At 36.8% G+C, this 7,641-nt stretch overlaps 1 long non-coding RNA gene across 2 annotated transcripts; it reads left to right on the forward strand.

Moving 5' to 3' along the window:
* The first annotated feature begins 2,598 nt into the window (after positions 1–2,598).
* Positions 2,599–4,988, forward strand: LOC120526815. Of its 2 annotated transcripts, none has more exons than XR_005633172.1 (3): positions 2,599–2,873; positions 4,074–4,203; positions 4,866–4,988. It is a non-coding gene; the product is annotated as an uncharacterized LOC120526815 (long non-coding RNA). The 2 variants fall into 2 exon arrangements; XR_005633171.1 differs by lacking the exon at positions 2,599–2,873 and adding an exon at positions 3,063–3,152.
* The last annotated feature ends 2,653 nt before the right edge of the window (positions 4,989–7,641 follow it).

Below are 7,641 nucleotides of genomic sequence, written 5' to 3' on the forward strand. Positions count from 1 at the left end.
GGTTCTCCTTTCTAGTATTCTGGCCATTGTTCCCCCATCATCTTCTGGCTCTGCCTTCTCCTACTAACAGACTTAAAAATCATGTTTTGCACATCAAATCTGTAATGGAATGTACTAAGTTTGTCGGGGAGAAATTGGCAATCAATATTGAACTTAAGGCCTTCCTAGACACCTCTGCTGCCAGGAGATACTTATTTTATATCTAAACTGTTCTTATATTCTGGTCTTACCTCTCTTTACTGCATGGAATCCACCTTTACTGCCTAAAAATTTAACAAAGGAAGACGTGTGAAAGGAAGTCAAAGAACACATTTCCAGATGCAAACCAGTGCCACAGTGGTGTGGCACCTGAGAGTCCTAATTGATTAAAGAAGAAGGGATAAAAAGACAACACAGAGCAAAACATAAACAAATTAAACTCAATGGAACATAAAAACATGATACTAAACAAATAAAAATGTTATAAAGAATAAATAAAGTTGAAATCCCAAGAACTGTAAGGGACAGTTTATACTTCACACTCAGAAAGATTATGCACACACATCATGGCTGCCATGCAGTCCAAGCATTCTTTTGATGCATCTTCTGAGCACATCATCAGAAATTAACACAATGTGTGTGCGATTTGTAGTATCAGAAAAAATATGGGTGATGTGTGTGTCCAAGTTTTGGAACGTGACATCAGCATTGCTGTTTACTATCAACATGTGACAGCAAACCGCATTGCAGATCCTACAATATCAATGAACATGCTTCGATGTTTGATGAATGGCTTGATGTGGTGAAGCAAATCATCAAACATAAATGCTGACATGTGAATGTATTCTCTTCATTCATTTCTTGCATAGTCAATATAAATGTCACATATTTCCCATCGTAATGATGCAATGCATTTAAAGGCCTCACATACTATCTTATGTGTTGCTGTTGCTGTCTTTTTTAAAATTTTTTTTTTGCACCTTAGCAACAGCATCAGAATGCAAAGAATTTATATTGTTATCAGTTTTTTTCCTTCAGTTCACAGCACAGCGAAACCAGACACTGATTTCTCACATTGCAACCTGGTGGAATCCAACAGATTTACTTTAAGTATATGTGCAAGTATAGTCAGTAAACTGCTTGCGTAGCAACGGCGTCCTCAAGCACATGCGTCATGTAGTGTTAAGTATATTCCTGGCCTGTTACTCAGCTCATTAGCGCAGCAAGCAGAAATCTTCATCTATATTTTACATGTTTCAGTTGTTCAATGCCTCACAGTTATCATAAAAGATGTGCACTTTCTCTCTCTGCATATGCTTTAAGTGGAGAAACACAACATTATGACCCGAGGAGGATTAGACTTTATGACTAGAGGAGGAAAGATATACACCTGATAAACTTCTGCAATATATAACAAGGATCTTCATCCACCATCTTATACTCCAGCGTGAGATATAAAGAACCCTGCCAACACTTTCTTTTAAATCCACCCTTGGTCTTATTTAACATCTGTCAAACTTCCCTGTTCTTTTCTGACTCACAGAGAAGGCCTTATGTTATATTTTAATTTCAAAAAATATATAGATGTTAGTTTGTAAATACTGTCTGTATAACTTATTCAAGGAAATGGAAATATAATGTTTCCTGCAAAATCCTCAAGAAGCATAGCACAAGCATGAAAATGTTTGTTTTGAGCATAGAACAGTTGGAAACAGAAATGACTGAACATAGAACAGAAATGAATGTGTCCTTTAAATGATGCTGTATTTGACACAGTACCTAGCAATGATTTCAAATTACTTTAATATGGTGGTACAGTATAAATTGTATTACATTACAATTACTGATTAAATTAGAAGTTCGTTGCTCACATTAGACATATGTTTATAAACACAAACAACACAAAACTGAAGACTTCTAGCTGCACTGAATCCCAAAATGAATTTTGAATGCTTTCCTTGCATCTCTTTAACATTCCGATTAATAATAAGGGAGAAGTCTGATGAACAACTGAGTTATATCAATGTTTTCCTTTCAACTGAATGCAAAAAAAAAAGCTAATCACAAAATGTAAATGCTGTCTTTTTGATCACTTTTTGCTTTTTTGATAGTTTACACAAGAGAGATGCAGATACATGAACAGATTTATTGTGTTATACCACAAACACTGCACAAAGCTGACTCCACCTCATCACCCAAGTGCTCTCATCTTCTGGCCACTACACTAGCAATAAATGTACAACTTAGTGACTCCATGTGTCCAAGAAAGATTTTTTTATTAAAAATTATTTTTGTGAACTGAAGGCTGATTCATATATTCGAAATAGCAAATAGCTAATGTAAGTCACATTGTTTAACTGTTAATTTTATGTTCCCTGTGTGGCCAGTAGGGTGCTCTCCAGCTCTGCAAACCTAACACAGACAAACACAAGTCACAAGTCCAGCACAGAACACAAGTTTTATTTTGTGGGAAATGTTTCCCACCACGAAAACACAACACAATCAAAGTACAACAGAACAAGAACTTTCTTCTTTTCTCTTTCTTCTTTTCTCTCTCTCTCCACCTCCTCCTTCCTCCAATAGCTTCATCTTCTCCCTCCTGATGTTGGCTCCTGGGACTGCGGCAGCAGGCTTCTTTCATGTAACACCAGGAGTATTTTTTATGGCACATTAGCATGGCCTGGAAGCACTTCTGGGTGGAGCAGGAGCCCGACAAAGTAGGCCCCAATGGGACCCAACAGGGCTGAGTAGCAAGCAGGAATCCATCTGCCATGAAGCCCTGAGGGAACCTGTGGGCCTGCAGCAACCCAGGGAGGCTACTGTCTAGATAAAGAGATAATGCCCTATGCATGGTCTCTTTCCCAGTCCGTTCAGTATACAGATGTCCCTGCCAGGTAAGGGTGCTTGCCTTCTGCCACAACTGTTCTTGGTTATGTCAGCGGTTCTCAAACAGGGGGGCGCTGAAGCTGTACAAATGACTAATATGTCCCTGCACAGCCTGTCCAGGTTTGGTTTGATATTCGAGATAGACACTCTGAGCTCGTTTTCTATTTGAAGTTTGTTTCTATGGCGAGCGGCGCCGCTGCTGCTGCTTTTATAGTCGCGTATTTTCAATCCAGAAAGTTCGAGACGTATCGGTATCTGTCGCCAACATCCGGTTAACAGTTGATCAGGTGATAATCCGGCGCGACTGCAGCACATTGGCAGCGTAGCCAATATTGCCAAAATTGAGTTAAATAATTTACTGCGTATTGGGTTATTTTCATGATACAACTAACAGCGGTATAATATTTGTCGGACGAAAATACGTTTGTCTCGCGCAGATTGACTTCATCGGTGTCCTCGTTTACTAGATATTTTAAAATGAAAACATATTTAATCGTTTCTTTACATAAAAAAATTAAATTAATCTATTCTTTGTTTTTGGGATTAGAATTACTACTGAAAACCACACCATGCATTTTAACAGGTATTAAAGCCTTTAAAAAAAATAAATTGCACATATTTAATCAAAGTTAGCCAAACACATGCAAATCTTATGGAAGTACCTTTGTTAGCTGTATCATGGGTTATTCTCATCTATCTTATATTATGCAGGGGGCGCAGAATTATTCCAGGTAGAAAAGGGGGGTTACGAAATACGAATATTTGAGAACCGCTGGGTTATGTCCACATTAAATTTCTAAAAGGACAATTGGGAGTTATCAGTGAACTTTTCATGTTGGTACATATTTGCATGGGTTTAGAGAGTAAGTTAACAGTCAAATAATTAGAAATTTGATAATTTTTTCCAGGAAGTAATGAGTAATCCAGTTACAATTTGAGAGAAGTAATTTGTAATGGATTGCTTTCGATGAGTATCTACTCAAAATATATTTCAGAGAAAAACAAATTGGACATATAATGCCAAAGAATCAAATATTTCCATAGATGAGACTAACTTGCTGTCATCTTGCTATAAAGTATAACATAATGTAACACAGGATAAACACATACTGTCATACTTGTGCACATGGGAGAAAAGGGGTCTGGTGAAACCCCGAACCAGGGATTAGTGCTCTGTTCTAATGCCTTCTCTCCTTCTCCTTCTGCAGAATGGAAGATTGCATTATCTTAGCCTCCTGCACCCACCCCGTCATGCCTGGAACAAATAACACTGGAAGTTCGCCCAGTCTGAGTTCAATTCTGAGCTTCTGTATGAAAGGACGTTACCCACAACTGGTTGTATGTTTTTCAATGTTTACCTACTTCAGTTATATGGCACTACCATTGTGGTGCCCCTACATTTTGACAATGTTTTGTCTCCTCTTTACAATAAAAAAAAGTTTCCTAATGTTAGATTTAAGCAAAGGTAACAGAATGTTAAGTTAAAGGGTGTAGTGTATGACATCAAACATTTTTTGTGGTATTGTGGTGAAATTTTGTAAGAAAGAGAAAAAACAATAACCAAGTCATAATATATGTGGTGTTCTTAATTTGCTTTGCCTATAATGAATTCAAATACTGAATAATGTGATTATGATTTGGCAAATGGCAGCATGTTGCATATTGATTCAGCATGCAAGCAAGAATTTCACAGTACTCTGGAAAGTGTGTCAATGAACATAAACTAAACTTAATAACATTTGCATCACCACAGATGCTATGGTCCATTCTTAATTTTATTCAAACCAAAACAGCAAAAAAGAGGTAACCAAACTTTAATTTGTGAATGAAAGTCCTGCAGAGTATGGCAACTGTAAAAACAAGGACCATAGCCAGCAATCACAGTTGAAATAAACACTTTCTTGTCTCACAGCTTTTTTTATATTCTTGAGACTCTTCACCTGTGCCAATCTTTTGCTTATTTTTAATCAGTGATGTTCTCTGTCGTTGTTTTGTGTCAGGTGTAACTCATCCCTCAAAGACATCAAGCCCCACGGGTGACTCACAACCATTATATGCTTGACCAATGAAACGATATCTCCATTAGATTTGAGAAAACAGCCTGTCAATTTGTCTTTACTTAATAAAAAGTTAACCTCAAAAAAAAAAGAAAACATTTGTGTTGTAGTGCTATGTTTAGTATTAAATTAAGCTGTCAAACTAAATATGGAAAAATGTTATTAATGATCTTTGTAGCCACTGTTATCTAATGGTTATCTCTCTAAAAATGGGAAAATTTCACTGCCTGTCGGCTGTGTCAATATACCCTTCTTTGCTGCATTTGTGGATTTCTTTGGTGCTACACTACAACGTTGGTCTCATTTAAGAGTTGGAATAGAGAGAAAATCCTGTAGGAAGTAAAGGGTGCCAGAATAATGTCTGTGGCCATAAACTGCATGCTTTTTCACACTGGTTAAGGGTATAATATTTTGAAAATTATTCTGCAAATAAGATTTGACTCAAGTGGAGGCCACTGGGACCTACTAGGCGTGGAAGCCACTAATAAGATATTTCATAGCTCATTTCTTACAAAGTCCAAATCAGAACTTGCCAACTGTAAACTGCCAATAACTGCCTGAAATTCCAGTGTGACAGATATGTCTCTATTCATCCACTCCATATCATTGCTTTCTCCATCTCTGTTTTTGGACATTAAAAGCTTCCAATGTTCCAAACTGTGGGCTTTAAAAGTATGGGACTTTAATTTTTTCAGTTAAATGTTGTTATGATTTTGCTATTTTGTTGTGTTCTTTTGTCATATTTGTGTGTGTTTTTTTTCTTTCATTTAGGCTTTAGACTTCTACCTTACTTATTAAGTTTTTGTTGCTGCAATTTTGTTTCCTATTCTGTTAATAGGCATTGTCATTTTATGTGGTATTTTCATTGGCAAAGATTCCTTTGTCATCCCATGACAACTGGAAGTGGCAACACATGACTTTTCTAACCCACTGGTATTTAAGCCAACATTGCATTGTATTCCCTAACCAATGTTTCTGAGTGTGTTAGTTAGCTACTTGATCTCGGATTTACAGAATGTTATCAAGTTCCATTTCGATCCTCGTCCATCTTTGGCTACATGTTTTGCCCTGCCCTGTGTCCTGGCTGGTAGTGTTCCACTGTCAATTCGTTAAATTGGCTGGCATAGGCAGTTCTTGTATTGTCAACATAGTTTCATAAATAGATGACGTGGTAAAAAACAACAACAAACCGATTAATAAAACAGATTTGTTAAATCACTCAATACACAACCCATGATGATTATGCTATTTATTATTAAATAATGAATTAATAAAACTAGTTAGTAAAATATTTTTATTCTAGACGATAAGTGAAGAAAAAATAAAGCAAGTTACAGTAGGCGGTTGATACGACAGCTTGCGTGGTGCAATGCCAAGAACTGCTGATTTCCGATCCGTGCTATATAAAATCATCACATTCAAATATTAACAATTCCCACACACCCTTCCTACATTCACGACATGTATACTTGTTGCAGTGTATACATCTCTCTGTGCTATGGTTCCTATTACACTGAATGAGCACCTGACATTGTACTTTCTTCCCTATATAAATAACATTCGAGTATAGCGCGTCTCCAAATAAATCACATTCGAGTATAGCGCGTCTTTATGTGAAAACAGCATTGTCAGATTGGGGGTCGTGAACGCGACTGAGAGAATGGAACTGAATTTAAAAAAAAAAAGCTAACCTTTACAATTATCATGCATTTACATATTCGTTTTCAAATAATATTGCATTATTATATAGGAACTTCCCTGTCTGCCTATCATATAGTGCTTTTCCTTCCTACCTATCTATATATCTATCCCCTTAGCTGTTTTTTTATATATCTATTATACAGTGCCTTCCCTGTTTATTTATATATCTAGTGCCTTCTCTGCCTGTCTGTCTGTCTGATTGCATATAGCTCTGAACTTACTGCTCTGTACTATTCTGTCCTCTGCATGTCCTGGAGTACAAAAGAAACAGCACCATACAGCAACATGTGCGAACTGGCAAGATCGGGGAAAAAACACGCGGTCACTGATTACAAACCGCAAGATGAATGAAAGAGACAATATATGTAAAACATCATCGACTAATGCAATATTATTTGAAAGCGAATAGCGTCAGATCGGGCATTTGAATATGCCCGATCTGACGCTGTTCGCTTTCAAATAATATTGCATGTACTTAACTATTTTAGAATAAAAACATACATTTGATTTCAGTCAGTCTGTAAGAGCCAGTGTACATTACGGAAGCGTATTAGGGCCACGGTGAAAAAAAAATACGGACACAGTGAAGAAAAAAAAAATCTAAATGTCGAGATTAAAGTCGACATGTTGACTTTATTCTCGACATTTCCACTTTATTGTCGCCAATTATGTCGAGATTAAAGTCGACATTTCCACTTTATTCTAATAGTTTATTTTGTCAGTAGAATGTCGCAAACTAAACTAAATCTTAAAATGAATGTTTAATTTACTAGATTTTCTCAAACCCCGTCATTAATTAATGTAACACATTAAATGCTTTATATTAAGTGTTCCCGACCCAGTTAAGTTGTGTTTACACGGATTACTGTAGAAACGGAACACACGTGAAATGCGTGTATTCCAAATAATGATCTATTATTTCCACTCTAAAACTCCACTTCACTCCCAGATAATCAATCAAGGCATGAGCTGGGAGAAGTTTGTGCACGTTTGAAGTCGTTGGGGGGATGGAATAGCC

This window comes from Polypterus senegalus, chromosome 3 (genome assembly GCF_016835505.1).
Source record: "Polypterus senegalus isolate Bchr_013 chromosome 3, ASM1683550v1, whole genome shotgun sequence".
In the NCBI taxonomy this organism is placed as follows: Eukaryota; Metazoa; Chordata; class Cladistia; order Polypteriformes; family Polypteridae; genus Polypterus; species Polypterus senegalus.